The 21,100-nt window shown below is 31.0% G+C and overlaps 1 long non-coding RNA gene across 1 annotated transcript; it reads left to right on the top strand.

The window, feature by feature from the left end:
- Positions 1 to 312: 312 nt before the first annotated feature.
- LOC126749297 (uncharacterized) lies at positions 313 to 20,669 on the top strand. The gene is made up of 3 exons (XR_007664993.1): positions 313 to 532; positions 10,978 to 11,156; positions 20,049 to 20,669. It is a non-coding gene; the product is annotated as an uncharacterized LOC126749297 (long non-coding RNA).
- Positions 20,670 to 21,100: the final 431 nt, after the last annotated feature.

Raw genomic sequence — 21,100 nt, 5'->3', positions numbered from 1 at the left:
ATTTTGCATAACTACCAACGGTTTTAGTATTTACGCATAATTCCCAATATGTCTAGCTATTATGCATATTAGCGGTAACATATATATACAAAAGTGTACGATACTTCGAGGGAATGAAGAATGAATCCCAAATGAATATCGACCGGTAGCGTCGATACAGATATCGAACATCTGGATGAAGCATTAGTTTGTTTTCTTTTGGTTTGACACTTGGTATTGACAGACAGCATTGGCAGCTGTCAGTAACAACAGTGTTGAATGTGAGAAGGCGGCAAACCTCTTGAATACTAACCATTAATTCTATTGTTTTTCCTTTACGTTGTAGGCAATGGTCAGAAAATAAGTGTGAAATTCCAAAAAAGACCCTTTTACAATTCCAGCTTATCGTGTACGCACCCATGGAAGACGGCAAGGTAGAAAGTGGCGTGCATAGGGCTGGTAGATGAGATTTTAACTCTCTTCCTGAATAAGGAGGCAGCAATGGCGAAGGGGATCCATGCAAGGAGGACCCATGTATCTAATTTAAAATAGCGTAAGTTAAAATATTTCTGATTTAATGTTTGACACTTGCTGAATAAATTGGGTAAGGGAGCAGTCACTTACCTGTCTAAGAAATGTATATCCCTGTTTCTTTTAGGTAATTAGAAATTTAATTATATAGTTTATAACACTTTTGAGAGTATAGGTATTTGCTTTTTTGTTGCCCTATTCTAAGTCATAATATTTATTATATCAAATAAACAGCTTCTACCATTTATTACTTCTATCATTATAAAACTTATGGAACAATATAATAATGAAATTAGTAAAAGGCCTGGAATAGTATTAGCAAACAGATACCAAGTATTAACCCTATAACAAAAACTAATTTTTAATTCACTAGAAGATACTGTATATCTGTCTTTGCCAACTTATTCAGTTCAGAGCTCTGCAATTTTAATAATTACCAAAAAGCTAGCACATAAAAGATCAAAGGAAGCAGCAATCAGATAAACTGTATCCTTTAATTTTTTAATATTCTTATATTCTTAAAATGGTGAGATTGCTGTGGTAAGATTACTTAAAAGACTTATTTTGTAAACAAAGCACTTGCTTGCAGTGTATGGAAAAGGGCATTTCTTTGACCAGGTCAATCATGTGATACTTATTGTAAACTTGATGCTTTCTTTATCATTGATCTTTTTCTTTCAAGGTTATAGGGATCCATTATTGGGAGATCACAAGTAAAGATTGGGGGCTCTCTCTGTGGCTTTTGATATTTTGTTCAGTTTGGTCGATATTTGCAGTTGATGTGACATTTTTTATAGAGATTAGGACTCTCTTGGATACCACTTGTCTTGAGAGAGATTTATATTCTTCTTTTTTGTGGGGTGCATGGAGAATGTATTTACTTTGAATAACCAAGAGTTATAAAATTATACAATTAAAATGCAAAAAGACCATATTAAATCTGAGATTTCTTATCTTAGGGTTGCTGATTTTAAAATCACACTTTTCAGTCCAGTCATAATAATCAGATTATATCAGTCACATATAGGGCTGTGTTCAATATCTACTTGTAAGATGTCTACTTGTAATATTTATCTCTGGTTTGACATATTCTGGAATACTGGTCCCTTGTTTTGTCTCCTTCATTTCTGTTTAATTTTTTTTTGAAAATTATTTATTTAAACAAACTTACAAGTTACAATTTTGTGTTAAATATAATTTAAACCTCTAAATAGTGCATTTAAGCACTGGTCTCGAGAATAACAAAAATAAAGTGATAAATTTAAACAAATATAAATAAGAAATTGTTTCTAAGTAATATAATAAATAATAAACCCTATAAATGCTCCAACAAACAGTCATCTAACAAATTAATTATACAACTTATGTAAATTCAGTTCTAGATAAATCATGTTAATACTGGTGAGCCAATCATAGTTAAATAATACATTAGCAACTCTATTTGGTAATATTTGTGCTTTATTAAAGTTAGTTTCCCCACACAAACCCCAAACTGGCAAAAGGTATTGAAAATGTGTTAAAAAAAAAGAATTATAAATCTTAAATTTACTTCCCCTAGTTAAATAGTTGCTACTCCTATACAAAGCAGAAAGCATGGGTACTATTTTTTCAAGGATTTGGGTTATGTGTTGTGCTCTGTTGGACATGAAAAATAAATAACTACAGGCCCAATTCAGTAGTGAGCATATTCTCTAAAATAGTGAAAAAATTAATGGTAATATTTATTAATACTCATCAATTCATTGATAATTTTCAATATATTTTTGAAAGAGTATTTCCTATAATAACTTTAGGATCTTCTTTTTAGAAAAAAAAATTCATTTGCTTTTTCTTACAAGATTTACATCCAGTTTTCCAACAAGTTTTAAGTAACCATTTTAATGAATTGACATTAATTGAATTTTACCAAGTAATAAATAATGTTAAACCTGAAGAAAAAAATCGAATAATTCAATTTTCTCATAAGGGAAAAACTATTCATTGCAGAATTCAAGAAACTTTCACTCTAATAAAATTATCTATTATTGGAAATCAATGAAAAATATATTGATAATTATCAAATCTGTCGAAAATCAAAATATAATAGACATTTGAAACCATTTGAAGTTATTTATATAGATACACTTATATTAGGAAATAATAATAATAATATATTTCTTTATTTTATACTATGAAGTAACATTATACATGAAAACTTATATAAAATAAAATTATATCACCAAAAAAGGCCTATTTAGTAAAAAAAACATCTCCCTGGCATAACTACATATAAGTTTACATGCTTAGGTATTCACCTTTATATATAGTTTATATTTTATGTGGAAGTTTATTAAATAACTTTATGCCCATATAGTAGGGACTCTGTTCAAAGAGTGAAAGTCTCTATATAGGGTAGTTACCATTTTAAGGAATTATTTCTCGCCCTATATAACTGTAATTTCTTTATTAATAAATTTCTATCTAAACAATCATATGCCTTAGAAAGATCTAAAAATATTTCCAATGAAAGCTTTTGCCTCTCCAAATTCCTCAAGACTGCACAAGTGAAACTGAAATATGGTAGTTTGTGTAGATTTACTCTCAAGATATCCATATTGATTATCAGACAAAATATTGCACTCTTTTAAAAAGCTGAGAAGCTGATTGCAAACAATTAACTTAAACAGCTTTGAAAAACTTGGAAGTAGGCTGATCAGTCTACAGTGCATCCCAGGATAAGCGAATTTGTACGTAAAAATTACAAAAAATTTTAGGGTTGAAATTTGACAGTTTGGCATCCAGCCCTGCTTAATTAAAAAAAATTAAATTTTGCATATTTAAATTTTTTTTAAATCAAGCATTGTAAAGTAGTATATCTAGGGAACATATAAAAAAAGTTTATAAGAAGTTGTTTAGAATGCAAAATTAAGCCCGAATACCGATATTTATAACCGTAGGCCTACTTTGATTTTTACGTTTAAATTATTATTTATTTAATTATTTATTCTCACTTTTCAATATTAATATTTAAAATAGTGAAAATTATTTTAAAAATTATTGCCCCTGGACTATTTCCTTTACGATCAGTAGGAATTTTTTTGGGGCTCATGGAATGCATGTCGCTTATTTTATTGGGTTCTTTTTTGCTGCATTTACGAGTTTTTGTCGAACTTTTTAAAATGTAAACATTCTCAATTAAATGTAGCAGCTACTATAAAACATTGTCAAGTTAAATTACTAACTTTAAAATGTATAAAAGTTATTAATAATATCGGAATTTAGAGAAAAAATTAAATTTGAAAATTGAATTGAAATAAAAATCAACTAGTATGTCGTTAAAGTACGTTTTGAATCCTTTTTTTCGTGAAAAATATCCGCGAATAAGTCGAAGTAACAATATCTTCTGCGAGACGACTAATTAAACTTTTTGAGGCTACGGGTAGTGTTGAGATGAAAGAAAAAGCAGAAAAATATGATGACAACGATGCTGCTAGAATCCTTGCTTTGGAGTCAATTGCTGAGGTTGGCGGTGCTGAACATAAGCAAATCTGAATTACAAAGAATTTATCATGCCAACAATATAAAGCATTTAAACCAAGGTACTTCCAATGAAAATGCCAAACTTTGTAATCCATGACAAGAGGCAATATTTTCAAAAAGTCATCACATGGTGCTCCATATCTTTTCATTTAGGTATTATTGGACCATAGTTGGATGAAGGATTTTTTAATCAATGTATCTTTAAATTTTGGAAAGATTTTTTGAAGAATACTTAGAACCTTTACCAGTTGATCAAAGAATTTTCAACACGACGGCTGTCCAGCGCACTCCACTACTCGAGTAGCAGAATGGTTGAATAGAACTTTTCCAAATCAATGGATCAAGAAGACGCGGCCCAATTGGGTGGCCGCCAAGGTCACCTGATTTAACCATTTTTCATTCCTATTTTATGGGGCCGGCTCAAGCAAATTGTTTATTCAGAGCCATTAGCAAATGACAGGGAATTACTAAGACAAAGAATTAGAGATGCTTGTAATTAAATTTCCATTGAAAAATTAGAAATTCTTTTAAAATGTTTAGGAAAGATATTGAAAAATGTTTCAATAATTCGTTTGAAACATGTTTTGAGGTAGCTACTTTGAGTAAATTTAAAATAAATAAATAAAATAATTTTTCTTGTTAAATTAGACATACTATGTACATTTTATTACAATCATATTTTTGAGGATGGTTTGTAACTCATAGATCAGTGATTTAACTATAAGATAATAAATTAGTTCTCTAATAATTAAATATGAATAAAAAAATTAATTGGTACACAAAACGTAAAAATCAAGTAGGCCTATGGGTATGAATTTCGGTATTCGGGCATAATTTTGCATTCTAAACAACTTTTTCTTATAACCTTTTTTTATATCTTGCTTAGAAATACTACTTTACCTACTTATAAAATTTAAAACATGCTCGTATCAAGGCAAGCTTGATTTAAAAAAAAAATTTGCAAAATTTTATTTTTTAATCAAGCAGGGCTGGATGCCAAATGGTCAAATTTCAACTACAAAATTGTTGTTGAAATTTGACCTTGTAATTTTTACATATATATTCCCTCATTCCCTCACAAAAATTTCAGATATTGCTGGAATGCAAATGTTGATAATACTTGCTGATATGTCATTTTCGTAGCTCAATTTATCTTTTGCTTTTTTAGGAATACTTAAAAGTTCGTTTGAGCTTTATAGACCATAACAAGAAGCTTCTAGGGTTAGCTGCTGTCATCTCAATCTTTTTTTACAATTTTGTATCTATCTGCATACATTGGAAAAATCATCAAATAAACATCTAATTGATGCTTTACTTCCCTAACTTCCTTATTATATTTATAGAGATCTTTGTTATTTTTCTGACATATTAGTTTCTTTGGAAAACTAAAAGCATCCCATTAGCTATCATTCTGGCCAAAAACGTCAGCCCAGTTCTCTTCTTTTAGCTGTTGAATAAAAAAAGGTTTGTTTCAGGAAAAAATCATTTATATTGTTATTATTTTATACACAAGATCCCATGAAATTAATGGCTGCTCATATTTATCCGGAATATACAGGGTGGCCATTTGAAAACGAAACAGAGCCTATTTTGGGTCTCTCAGAACATTTGCGAAAAAATCCTCGGACCCGTCAATTTTTGATTGAAGGGGGAACCATTTTTTTGCTAGTTTCGCCCCCCTGAGGGCAAAGCCCTACCGGAGGTGACAAGGGCCCCCAAAATTTTAAATGGAACGGGGAGTCGAGTGATACCTTATTTTGAAGGTATTTTTATGTGGATTATAACCCTAAAGTTTTAAATCGTTACTATTTGCCTAGTCGATACAGGGGCTAATAAAAGTTAAAAAAACATGTCAACATTTTTTATGGAAAAAATGCTTGTAGATTTAGCAGTTAAATAAATACAAAAAATTTTGTTCTCCTACATTGTGAACCGTACTTTCGGTTTTTTTTTTAATACCCGTAGGTATCTATGCCAATTCTGCAAGAGAACTCTTGGTTATTGTTGAGACTGTTATTATAGCAACATTTTGAAGTTTAGAATTAATGAACATAAATCTTACATAAAAAACAAAGATTTTCAAAAATCAAAAATTACACAACATGCATTCGACAATAACCACAGAATAGACTGGAATGCTTCCTCAATTTTAGCAAAGGAACCAATTTCAAAATTACGTAAGCTAAAGGAAAGTGCATTTATAATGTTAAATGAAGATAAATGCTTAGCTACTTGTTCGGTTGATTTTCATAATACATGGATTCCTTTGCTAAAGAGAGAAGTAGATCAGGGTATTCTCAAAATTAATTAATGATTTAAAATATTTGATATTCATGTATTTTCTATGATTAATTTACATAAAGATCACACCCCTTTAATTTTAAAAAAGTAACCATAAAATCATATAAAAAAGTATATAAAGTATTTTCAAATTAGGAAGAAATTTTGATGAGACTACATTGCTGAAAATTTGAAAGATAAGTATATTTTATTTTTAATTTAATTTAATTTTACTGTAATTACCTTGATAACGGTAGTAGATATAACTACCGAAACGTTGGTTCAAATTAGGTATTTTTAAAAAAAGTAGGTCTTCTTGTTGTTTTTTTTTTATCGTTTTTTAATTGTAATATTCATAACAAAGTTAGGTAGGATATTGAAAAGAAGAAACGAGCTCAGAGATTAATAGATGGAACCTCAGCTCCTAGGTATATAAAAAATCTATTATACCTCAAGTAAATTATTGTATTTAAAATTTATTGAACTTAAATTAAATTAAGTATATCGAAGGGTATCGTTACAGATTTAAGTTCATATTTCTTTTAAATACGTGAATAAGTCTATTTTCTTCTTCTTTTCAATTGTTGAGCGTGTGAGATAAAAATTTCTAAATTGATTTTTGCTATAAGTGACATAATACTTAATATAATAAGTAACTCTTTAATAGTGGTTGTCAATTACTGCTGTCAGATCATAGTGTGTCAAACAAATAGCTCTTTAAAGTTAGTTAGTTACAACATTGAGTGTGATAATGGTTTATTTACTTGCTGAAAGAGTTGAAATAATTTCTCTTTTCTTTGCGAACAATGAAAATGCTAATAGAACTACCCAGCTCTTTAACGCACTACAACACCCTAATCGACAGGTCCATCGCAAGTATATTTTGGAATTGGTTCAAAAATTTAGGGAAACTGGGTCTGTGGCTAATAAAAAGCGCGAAATAGATAATCCAGTGGTGAATTAAGCTTCAGAAGTTGCTATTTTAGGCCATATTGTGCAAGATCCTACACTGAGCACAAGGAAGTTATCAACCGTGTCTGGTATTAAGAGAAGCAGCATTCAGAAGATATTAAAAAAAAACAAGTTTCATCCGTACAAAATGCATTTCGTACAAGGACTAAACGAAGACGATTTTGATAGGCGAGTACAATTTTGTGAAACTGTATCTGAACAAGCCGCCAATGATCCACACTTTCTATTTATTGTATGTTTTTCTGACGAATGCTCCTTTTTCCTAAACGGTACTGTGAATCGTCACAACTGTCGCTATTGGGCTAATTCAAATCCCAGAATATTTCATGAGGTGCATACACAACATCCTAAAAAATTAAATGTATGGGCTGGCATTTTTGGTAAACATATCGTAGGCCCCTTTTTTTACCTGGCAATTTAACAGGAGAGATGTACCTGGAGAAAATACAATTCATCCAGCATTAGTGGAGATACTAGAAAATAACAACGAGTACTTGGAACATCGTCTAGTATTTCAGCAAGATGGGGCGCCACCCCACTATGCTGCAAGGGTTCGTTAATATTTGGACCAAACGTTTCCAGGACAATGGATTGGAAGAAGAGGAGCTATTGAATGGTCTCCTCGTTCCCCGGACTTAAGCCCGTTAGATTTTTTTTATGTGGCCATTTAAAAACTAAAATGTATGCTAGCCAGCATATCAGCACATCGCTAGACCATTTGCGACAAAGAATAATTGATGAATGTCGTCAAATCACCCCAGAAATTTTGCAAAATGTACGGGAACGGTTTGAACAAAACCTGTATTATTGTATGGAAGTCGAAGGCCAACATTTTGAACATTTACTTGATTGATTTTATCTTTAAGCCCTTTATTTAAAATTATACTTTTTAACATTTTTTTGTAACTTTTCTTAGCCCCTGTATCGACTAGGCAAATAGTAACGATTTAAAACTTTAGGGTTATAATCCACATAAAAATACCTTGAAAATAAGGTCTATCATCGGTCATCGTATCACTCGACCCCCCGTTCCATTTAAAATTTTGGGGGCCTTGTCACCCCCGCTAGGGCTTTGTCCTCGGGGGGGCGAAAGTAGCAAAAAAATGTTTCCCCGTTGAATCAAAAATTGACGGGTCCGAGGATTTTTTCGCAAAAGTTCTGAGGGACCCAAAATAGGCTCTGTTTCATTTTCAAATGGCCACCCTGTATACATTTATATTGAATTAAAACTGATGGAAATAGAATAAAATTCCATGATCTAAATAATAACCCTGAAATACTACTGTACAAATTAGATAAGATTTCACTCTTATTATAAAAGAACATTTAAATTATCATTTTAAATACTGATTTTTATTTATATGAGAGAATGTGAAAACACCTTGTTAGCGTTATTTGCTTATGAAAAACGAATTGAAAATAGTATTAGACAAATAAACCCAAATATACATATTGAAAAACAAAAAAAATGTATCTGCAAATCAATATATTCTAAAAGGTTGCATATTACAATTAAAAAAGTATCACTCAATCAATCAAATAGTTATCAATATCTTGAACTACATTTTATAATCAATTAAATATCAATGATATATCAAATAATACATTTATAATTATTATAATATAATTGGAAAAGTTGAACACATTACATAATTCAATACTTGATCCAACTGGATTAATAAAAGAAATAAATCTGTTAAAAAATTAATTAACAATTGATAGTTTGCCAATACCAGTTAATATCTAAAACATTTTAAATTTTTAGATTATTGAAATTAAATTTAATTTGACTCAAATGGTGCAATTATTACCTTTAGATTAGTATTACCATTGGTCGAATCAGATATATATCACTAGTATCAATTATACCTATTCTGTATCGCCAAAATCAATTTTTCTTAAACTTACCACAAAAACCATTCCTTGTGGTTAGCTATAGGAAGTATTCTTATATGGATAAATCATCTGCCGAACTACAACTCTATGAGTATTTATGTAAAGATACTCATACTGTCTGCATAATGCTACAATGTGTCGCCCTTTTTGCATAGAACTCCAAGATATTCAAGTTAATAGAATTATGGATGGAAAATGGTTGATATCCAGTCCAGGCCAATTGAATGCTCCAGTGTCATGCCCAATTTTCAAAGACAATGTCTTACTTCATAGTTCTTATTTGGTAGAAGCTACCAATGAATGCATTATCCAAATCAAGCCATTCATCTCAAGGACTTATAAACTGAGCCAACTTAACAATGAATGACATATCACTTAAAATTAAAGTTTTCACTTTCATGATAAAAGAAAAATATCGAATCTTCCTACGTTGGACCTAAATACAATGAATCTTGAAGAAAGATAGAAGCTCTTCAGCCATTCAAGAACAAAAAAGACATTTCAAAGAAATTAAGACTCAATAATAATTATTTTAATATGTATTTTCTTTATAGAAAACTCAATTTATACAGGGTGTTCCACTATCAACGTCACAGGCTGTAACTTTTTTATTTTAAAATATAATTTTTTAAAAGAAAATGTATACCCAAAATTACTTATAAACACTACCCCCGACAAGTGATCCCCTAAAAATCACGTCTAAACTTTTTTTTCAAATGACATCACCATTATTTCTTTTAATGTTTGGAATGCTTGCAACATTATTAATAAAATTTCATTAAAAAAGCATGTATTAACATCAACCTAAGAAATTTAAAATTTTTTAAAATTAGGCTTTTCTCATCGTTTTCAAGTTTATTATCTATAATAAAATGAGGTAGTGTATTGAAAAGAAGAAACAAGCTCAGAGATCAATTGATTAATTCTCAGCTCCTGTGTATATAAAAAATATCTACTATACTTCAAGTAAATTGAACTTACATTAAATCAAACTTACATTAAATCAAATAACAAAAGGTTTCGTTAAAAGTTTAAGGTCATATATCTTCTTTTCAATATTTGAGTGTATGACATAGTATTTTCTAAATTCATTTTTACTGTATTACTGATGTAATACCCAACAACATAGATAACTCTTCATAAATTCGTCACAACAGTACAGATTTTACTTAAACATATTTTTATCCAACATGTAGAGCAGAATAAGCATTTATAGATGTAGCAAGCTATCAAAGCTCAAGCTACAATTATTTTTTTATTTTTAAGTGAATGTAAGGAAACATATTTCTAAATATTTAAATTATCAGTTTTATTGATTTTTTTAGTGCAGTTACAGCATCTCATCTGGTAGGCCTCTATTTGACTCTGAAAAATGTAGTTCTCCTTATTTCTAAAGTTTGAATATTAAAGTCCTTTAGCATGATTTTATACAAAACTATGCACAGGTAAACATTACCTATGTTAACATAAAGATAACTTAATAATATTTTTTTCTAAATTTTTTCTATTGTACAATTTTAATCAAATCAAATTTTAGTAGTGCATTATATACAGTTATTGTAGCATTAATATATGTGAATTTCCTTGAATTCCTTATAACAATACCAAGTGCACCATACACTTTATTAGTAATATTCTCAAAATGACTATTGAATTTTATATTACTTTGAAAAACAATTTGAAGATCCTTTATCTCTGTTTTGTTAATTAATAATTTGTTATTTATGAAATAAGTAAATTTGATATCGATTTTGTTTAAAGCAGTTGTCTATAAAGCTTATATCTTCTTGCAACTTCTAGATCTTAAAGTCATCAACAAAAAGGAGACTTTCCCAGTGTTTTACCACCCTTGGATGGCTATCAAGAAGAATTAAAAATAGCAACGACCTCAAATTACTGCCCTGTGGCACAGCAGAAACTGCAGAAAAACCCTCAGACATTGATTTTGCAACTTTAAAAACCTGTTGTAGTGAGGTCAGGTATGTTTTCAAATTGTAGCGTTTTCACCGTTAAGGTGTAAATTAAAACACTCGATGTACAAAAATAGTTAACCGATTTATTTTATACGTACACACTAAACACGATAACTTAAGACTACTTGAAATATTTATTTACTACTATTTATGTCAATTTTAATAGTCGCGCCAATATTCTGAAGAATTTACTTGACTCCTAGAACCTACCAGTTTTTATTATAGCGGAATAAAAATTAAAGTTTATGAAAGAAAACCCAATTTTTTAAAAATAACGTACAGTGATGCTATGGTACGTTAGGGTCTTAAGTATGTCTGAACAATACAAAATGTGTATTTGCAATTCACTACAGAATACAAGTTAACACATATTCGAAATTTTAAACATGTGCGTGAAATAATAGAAGAGCGCATATTTATTGTTAAAAATATTTTTAGGTATTTAATTTAATTATCTAAAATTCACAAACTATTAAAGTGACAAATATTCTTTCAAAACTTAATTCAACCGCTTATTTGTCCTCAAAGAATTCAAAATTGATTGTTTTTTTTTTCAAGAATTTTTGATACCACTCAAGACATTTCGAAGCATGACCAACTTAGCTTTATAATCCGTTATGTAAAAATAATTTATTGTGACATTAAAAAAACACTGTGCATTCCTTAATCTAAACCTAGGGTTGAATGACGCTGATGTACTTCAAGTTAATTTTTTTAAAGATATAATTAACAGAATATGTTTTTTTAGTGCAAGTGTTAAGAGATGGGATGTACTATGTACCAGGCGGCCACTTAAGCGAGGTAAGCGGCTGTATCTCAGAAACTAATAATCGTAGAACCTTCATTGGCCGGCTACTAGGGGGCGTTACAGCTACTTCAAAATTTAAAATTCAATTTTTTCAAAAACCTTGCAATAACGGGCATCTTAAAATATTATTGTAATAATCTTCAAACATTTCCACACAAAAAAGTTTTAACAAATACTTGTAAAGTGTTGGGAAGAGTTTTTAGCTTGAGTGAGAAAAACAGCTGAAAACTGGCTCTGGATGGGCCGATTCTTCTAAAATAAGTTTTGGTTAAAAGGCTCTCTACTGCTTTATTTTTATATAAAAAAAATATTACTGTTAGCTTTCGCTAAAATCCGATAGGGGCATTGACTCGGGGATTTACGTTATTCAACAAGTTAACGATACATATTTTTTTTTCTATTAAAAGTAGGGAACAAAGCTGAACAGATTGGTAAAAACCGCATTTAGATATAACTACTCAAACTAAAGTTATTAAAAAAAATCTAACCATTAAAAAATTAAAATTACAAAAATCGTCGTAAATTCCTATTGCATTAGTCGAATTGAGAAAACTTGTGTTTAAATGCATGTTCGTTTAAAGAAAAAACTTGATATAAGTAGTTTTTCGAAAATCCGCGAGGCGGCGTTCTTTTATATTATAGATGTATTTAGACCGTTTTTTTTAAACATCATTGCTCTAGTGTCGTCCTAGATTTTCAAAATGGGCGCCACTATGTTCACCCGTAGATGCAATTTTTCCTTCGTAGAGATAACGATACATATCAATCATCAATTTCCTCTCTAGACAAACCATGAATCGCATTTTGAATTCTGAGGATCATATTTTCTGAATGTAGGCCTGGTCCGAAAAACGAGGTCTTTTACTCTTCCCCAAAGGGAAAAATCTAAAACGGTCAAGTCGGGTGACCTGGCTGGCCATAGAAACAGGCTTCCTCTTTCTATACATTGAGTATGGGAAGTATGGTAATGCAGCATTTAACACCTAAATGCAGCAATGGGTATGCTGCAATTAGGGGTTCTCACATATTTCTTGCCAAATGCGCTGGACAACCATCAAGTTGCAGAAACATATTGCGCCTAAGATCCAGATTTACATCTCCCAATAAAATTGACAATGTGTTTCTTTTGAACTCTAGATGTTACCTCATAGTACCTCATTAAATTGTGCCACCTATTATACCACACCAAAGATTTATACTACAGCGTCCTTGATGCTGAACTTCTTGCATCCAATGGGGATTTATCAAGATCAATAATTATGGCGATTTACCCCACCAGTGCTATTAAAAGTAGACTCGCCTGTCCAAAGAATTCGGTATAGAAATTGATGGTTTTCGTTAACCATTCCCAGAAGCCAATGGCAATAATCGACATGATGTAGAACGACATGATAGGAACGAATCCTATTTGATTAACCTCTAAGATATTGTATATACAGGGTGGTTCAGTTTAAGCGTCATTAATTTTAATACGTGATAGAGAATTTAAAAAGAAATAGACTTTCATTATAAAATTTTTCTCAGAAATATTTAATAACAAAGATACAGGGTGCTAAAGTTAAGAATAATTACTTGTTTATGTATCATAACTGTTAAACTACCTGCTCAATTTTAATTTAATTTGGCAGGTTATTGTAGTGAATTATCAAGTACTGATGAAGCCGATTTCTATTAAAATTGCCAGTGGCGTAACATACGGAGGGACTTGGTCCTTTTTTGTCTCCAATCTGCAAGGCGATAAAATATTTTTTTATAAGAAGTCAACTGTTTAATTTGGAAAAAAAGGCACTTTGTCTAAAATATCTTAGTTTAATTGTACAGAAACGCCAGTTAAAATTGCTGCAAAAACTAAAAAAAAAAGAAAATTAGGTTTGAATCTTAGATTAAACCTGACAAATAAAATAATGACTTAAGGTAACTTTTGTTCATTGACATCTTTTATATTCAACTTTTTTTCAAATCCAAGCCCGATTTCCTTTTTTTTATAAATTTTCGCAACATTTTGGCAGGTATTTCTGAACAATTAAAGTAAAACCACAGATTTACAGAATACAGAAGCAAAACTGATCGAAAATACGCGTGCGAGCGCCAGACTTCAGACACGCCTCCTGGGTGATGGATTCCCATCACCCGCCTAGTACGGTGGCAAGGGGTTTAATTTGCTGCAAGCCTTCCCGTCGCGTGCTTCTAATTTTCTTTGCGTAGTACGCGTGTTTATGATTAATAATTAAATTGAAATAATATATTTGTATTTTTTTAGTATTATTTTTGTTGAAATGGGGGGTATAAGTGTGTATATCTTCATTGTTCCAGCCACAGTGGTGGAGGAACGAAAATTTTTGAAAATTTTTAACAAAAAAAAAACAGATGTAACTTTAAAATGAAAAATTCGTACTTGTTATATGATAACACTAAAGGCTGTACTAGCACTTTGGCAGCAACTTTCTAGTTTGGGCTTTAGCTATATTAAATTGAGAAGAATCAACCAGGATTGTTTAGACTTTTTTTTTGGCAGTACTAGACAACAAGGCAATTCCATAAATCCAACTCCAATAGAATTTGAAAGGGCTTTCAGAAAACTTTTTTGTCAAACTTTTTTGCATTCAAATCACATGAATTGTGCTGACGACTTAGGAATTGTCTTAGAGCATTTGAATAATGCTAAACCTGCGACTTTGCAAAAAAAAAAATATTCCAGAGCAAAAAATTAAAGCAATTACCCTGCAAGATTGTGATTACAAAAAGGAAAACTTGCCAACGCAAAATGCATTTATTTACGTCTGTGACACATCTCGTGAGAGTACTCTAAAAATTCATAAACGTGATATTTGTTTAAAATTTGCCAGTGATGCTAATGTTTTAGACAACAACTTATTTACTAGACTTAAACAGTACCATAATGACAGTGACAGTGTTATCGAAAACATTGAAAGGGGTCTGAAGTCGCCAAATGAACAATTTATAAAAAAATTTCACAAACATATTTTGAGATAATGAAAAGCGTTATTTTTACTCACCCATGTGATTAAAAAGAATGAAATTATTTATATGACTTAAAATATTTTATACTTTAAAATTCGCAAACAGAGATTTATCATCTGCCAAAAAATCAGATAAAATTAAAAGAAAATAAAAAATGTTGTTTCTTCTTTAATGTTTTATTAAATAAGATCCTTAAATCTGTTAAATGAAATAAAAATGTACTCAAGAACCCTTACATTCTGTTTTATTTAAGCCTATTTCTATTTTGACATTATAAATGCATTATAATATCCAAGCGAAATTATAGTGCAGAACATCTATCCCTACAGAAAAAAAAAACTTAAAAATGCATTGGTGCGGCCAGTCCAAACCATCCTTTTCAAGGGCATCGAATATCGGGAGCTTATATCCGCGATCTTTCGCATCTGGTATTCTGTAAATCTGTGGTAAAACATTTGAAAACAGTGCCTTAAATCATAATTTTGCAAGAGTAACTTTTCGTTTCAAATTAAATGGAGAATCTAACAGTTGACTTCTTATAAAAAAATATTTTATCACCTCGCAGATTTTAGACAAAAAAGAACCAAGTCCCGTATATTACGCCACTGGCAATTTTTTTAAAAATTGACTTCATCAGTAATTGACAATTCACTACAATAACCTGCATGCGAAATTTAATTAAAATTAAGCTGGTAGTTTAAAAGGTATGATAAATAAACGAAAGATAATGTTTAATATCTTTGTTATTAAACATTTCTGAGAAAAATTTTATAATGAAAGTCTATTTCTTTTTCAATTCTCTATCACATATTAAAATTAATGACGCTTGAACTGGACCACCCTGTATATACAGGGTGTCAAATTACCTGGTAAAATGACAGGCCCTAAAAGAAAGTTATCCAGAACACCTGCCCACTTGATGATGTGTCTCAACTATAGCCCTAGGATTCTCTTCAGCCAATATGCGTGCGTTATGGATATTTGTCATGTCGTTTCTCGTGAATGTGGCCTCGTCAGTAAACAGAATCGCCCTTATAAAATCCACATTTCTATTATTCATTTCACATAACCATGTACAAAAAGCAAGTCTTGCCTCGGGATCGTCGGGTATTCGGGTGAAGATGAAATGGGTAAAGTTGTTGAACTCCGTAAAATATTATGTGTCTCGGTTTTCTCAATCCTCACCCGTTCAGCCAAAACCCTAGTACTAACGTTTGGTGATTCTTCGTCAAGTCTTAAATATGCTTCCTCTTGCCCTAATTGCACCGCAGGAGGTCCGCCGCAATTACCCTTCTGTCTTTCGATGAAACTTTCAGTCTCCCTTAGGCAGTTAATCAAATTTAAAAAATATTTTCTTTTGGGATGAAATCGATTTGGGAATGTCCGATGAATGAAATTAGGGTATTTACCGTTTACAATAATATCTAAAACTTGCCAAACATCAAAGACATATTCGCCATTTCGGAAAAGGGTACATTTCTTGGTCTATGGGCCATTATGGTTTTATAAGTTGTAAGAAAACACCAAATACAAATATGTAATTAAAAAACGTAGATTTATTTTAGGAGTAATTAAGAAGCTTGTAAAGAGTGTCAGAAGCGTTTAAATTTGTTACTTTGACAATACGTAAAAAGTTACTGGATCCCAAGGTCAGCCAATTTGTTTAGAAAGAAGTATCTAGATTTTAAAATTAAGATATCTAATAAACGGATTCTCAGGCCGACATTTGGATAGAATTTTTTGACAAAAGATTGGATAATTAGAATTTTTTACTAGAACTTTATTATACAGGGAAACAAAAAATTTTGGTATTTTTAACACATGCAATATACCGCAGGTGGCACCCTCTGCAAGGTATAGCAAATCCGTGAACGGATTTCAATTTCTCGTTCCAAAAAACCCCCTCATACCAAATTTTAATTTAATATCTTATGAAACACTCGACTTATTAAAAAAAACGATTCTATATTTCTTATTTTGACGCCCTGTATATTGAATACCGAGCGCCCAATTAAGAAATGGCATAACGAAAGTCGCATTATTTTGGTCCACCCTATTTATGGCCGGCGGATTGGCCTCCTTTTTCCGGACACCCTGTATATACTCAGAGCAAAAAAACGTCTTTTTGAATCAAGTTAAAGTTAAATTACATTCTAAATTATGGTTTTGACGTTTTAACTTATTATTAGTTTACAAACAAATTTTGTCTGCAAAACCTACTTTATACGCTACCTAATATAAGTTCATTCAAATAGTATATAGGGCCGTTTTGAGACACTAGAGCAATATTTTAAAAATTGTATTTAATCATTTCTTTTAAAAGAATACATAAAATTTAAATATCGTTACGGTGCCTGATGTGATCAATGGTTTCCGATTATTATTTCAAAACTGCTCAAAAAACAATTAGGATTTACTATAGTCAAGTCAACACTATTCATCAGATATAAAGGGTGTTTTGGGAGGAAACGGAAATATTTTGGGAACATGTTCAAAGGTCAAAGTAAGATAAATCAACCCATATGTTTTAATCCGATTCTGAACCAGTTTTTTTATAAGATTTTTTGTTTTAAAAGCAACACAAACAAATACTAGTAAAAAACAAAATTCCACTAATTTAAAATGTTTTCGAAAACACCCTCACCAAGTTCAAGGCAAGCTGCAGTACGCTTGTTAAGCGCTCGTGTTGTACAGGGTGGCCAGATAAGAATGCAAAGTGCTATATCTTGGAAACTATTCGTCGTATCTTAAACATTTTAAGTGATTTTTCACTGAAATCTACCCAGTAAATGTTACGAAAAAATATATGCTTTTTAAAGCTGAGCTCTACTCGAGTAATTTTTGTTTAACACTTTGTGACGTATCTATTAAAATAAAGTGGTGGGGCATAATTCAATGTTCCTTTAAATAAACAGCTGCAACTCCTAAACGACTGAACGGATTTTAACACATCTCGTGAGAGTGGAAAAAACATTTATTGCCCCATCAAATCCCTCTTATCTGTAATATGCCTAGTTCTTAGTAATGCCGCTAGAGCGCGTTTTTGATCTAATAACAGAAAATTGCAAAATTCTCTAAAAAATTAAATGCAATAATATGACTTTTTTCTCATAAAAATTTAGTGAAATGATAGCTAAATAGGCCAGTGAAAACCGTATCTCGATATCCTATTCGTAGCCTGAAATATCGAAGAAAGAATATTTAGATATTATATAATTTTAATAAGACGATATTACACCGATATTTATTGTTATTTATTTGTCTTTTTTTAAGGTTCAATGATAAAGTGTCTTAATTTAATAATTTTTAAATAATTAAAATATTCTTTGTTCAAAAAATTTAAAAAAAAAACGCGTAATCACCGTCATTTTGACCAGGGGCTTTCTTTGATTCTTGTAGCTGCTTGATTCATCCTCCATAATATCTATATTCGCGTCTTCATTTTTATCACATTCTGACAAAGACCCGCTTTTGGAACATGGAAAGGATCCTGTTCACATCCGATAAATTATCAACAAGGTGCTGCAACTCACTGCTGATAATCGCTGATTTTTTCTAAAATCGAATAAATAATTATTACACTACAACATACTGCACGGATAAATAAGTCCTGCGTTATAACACGGCTGGAATATATGTATATAAGTAAAATTGTTGTTAACTGTTTTAATTTACAAGAATTAAACAACTTGATTTTTCGAAGGAACAAATTTTATTTGTAAGTGTACAGTTTGGCGGTACGAGCGAATCTGACTGAAAATACAAAATGCCATCTAAAGCAAAGTAACAAATTGCGTCACCCAAGTTGGGCGGCATGATAGTCAAAACAATAATAATATTAAAACAACGTATATTCAACACTGCTGAGGTGAGCTTATTATTTCCTTGGAATTTCGCATGATGTAACATATATCCCACTGACCATTTTTTTGTGCTTAACATTGTATAAAAAGATTAAAAATGGATAATATCATTTACCTTTTACTCAAACTACTAGCAGCACTTTGAATACAGCCAATATATAAGGTTATTTCCGGTTTATGAATCAAAAACACGTACACACCTCGAGAGCCACCGACCTTCTCTACAAATGCCGCGAACGTACGTCGTAGCTCGGGAATCCCGTTCGAGATATCCCCAATACTGAATTATCCCATCCCAATGCATTAGAAAGAAGGGCTGGTGTCGTGTTCTTCTTGGGACATTTATGAGCCAGCAATGTCGAAAAGGTTAAAATTATAGCTTCATAATACATTTCATAATGATTTTTACAAAACCATTTTCAGCTTAAATACAAAAAACAACCATACTTACGGCATATAAAGTAAATGACACTGTTTAGTGGCTTAAAATCACATTTCTGGGAACCAGCTCACTAAATAACTACATATTTTATCGATTTTTCCTAAAATATTAGGTCTTTCTTTCTTAAATACTTGAGAAAATTTTAGAAAAAACGAAAAATTCCAATAAAATCGCCAAAATTTTGTAAAACCTTCTGTCTCTTGTCTTCTTATTATAAAGGTGCATGCATGTCTTAGATAACATGGTTAAATATTTCAATTGTTATTGTTAAATGTTTAAATTTGCTGAGTGCTTTTCAAAACAAAAACGATGGCTTGTGACAGTTGTGCTTTTAGGATCAGCGAATTTTTAGTGATGAGTTTCAATCGCCGAATACTGGTGGATTGTTTAGTGAACCATGGTGTGTTAAGGTAAGATCTACGAACTGTTACACCTGAACCAACCAACACGACCTAAGCTCCCTCCATGTGCTCAACATTTACGAGCCCTCTATGTACTTTTTCATACTAATAGAATCTGCTGGTATCATCGATGGGTATTAGCTTGTGTAGAAATAGTGAAACCCGTTCACTATTATAACGTGAAAACACTGCTATCATTTTTGGCAGATAAATATAGATGTCTTCCGGGATTTCTCTTCTTATATAGGATACACTTTTTAGACGTATTTGTTTCTTATTACTTACGTTGAAGTATATTTTAATAAAATAGTTATCTACATTTAAAGAAATATAACCTTCAATATAGCTTCAACCCTTTTTCCCATATAAAAATAAATTTCAGTAGTTTGTTTATATTTGTAGGTTAACATGGCAACATCGCCCTAGCTCAGTGGATAAGCAGTAAACCAAGAACGATTTTATTTTTTTTTAGGGTTTTTTGACCTTTATTTTGTTCAAAAAGACCCTGTAGCTGCTTGTTGTATTTAGGTATGTAGTACAGATGCTGTTTCACTATTTTATAGTTAATTTACGTTACCCAGCACCTCTATTCACTCCCGGGTCCCATAAGCTTCTAGGGTAAAAGAAATACATTAAAACAGCGCCGACATGTGTTCTATAAAGATATTAGAAAAGTTGTATATAGAGAAATTTTCTTATAGCAGAAAACCGTTTTATAAACTGTTACTAAAATTAGTATCTTAAATTATTTTCAGTCTTTTAAATACCCAAATTCAGTTTCGCAGTTTTTTAGGCATTTTATTTTTATGCAATATTTTTTTTATTGCCTTCAAAAATAAAGAATAGCGCACACCAATGAAGCGACCATATTTTCGTCCCGTCTGAACTATTAATTATTATTCTCTTCTATTAATAATTATTCTCCGCAAACGCAGGTATCATTTTCGGCTTGTGAAAGTTCATTCAACATTCTGCCACTTATTTATTATTAATGGGATAAACTAATAAAAGGTTACTACTGGATTTTGTGTTTTAATTTTTCAACCCTTATAGGTTCAATACTTGGCTACTGGATTGAGGAAATATAAATGAGAAGATAATCAATAGGGAGGATATACATATAAATGGTATTGACGATAATTTTCTACACCGAGACCTAACAGAAAATCAAATGCTTCGGTTTCAGGATTTTCCCACTAAAATTTTTATTGTGTTTTAATTTTGTACTTTGTCACTATCTTTGTGACGAATTTATAGAGCGTGACAAATTTTAAAAAGTATCTATTCCGAAAGGTTAAAGATTGATTGTTTGTCTCTTACGCTTTCCCATCTAAAATGCACGCTCTTGAAAATTTATACCAACTTGAAATCGTGAGCCTGATTTCATCAATAAGGTCATCACTGCTGTATTATGTTTATTAGTTTATACAATGCCAAAACACCAGCTTTTAAAG

The sequence above is a fragment of the Anthonomus grandis genome, chromosome 24 (assembly GCF_022605725.1).
Source record: "Anthonomus grandis grandis chromosome 24, icAntGran1.3, whole genome shotgun sequence".
Lineage (NCBI taxonomy): Eukaryota > Metazoa > Arthropoda > Insecta > Coleoptera > Curculionidae > Anthonomus > Anthonomus grandis.
The sequence above is the reverse complement of the archived record's forward strand: the minus strand, read 5'-3'. Positions and strand labels throughout refer to the sequence as shown.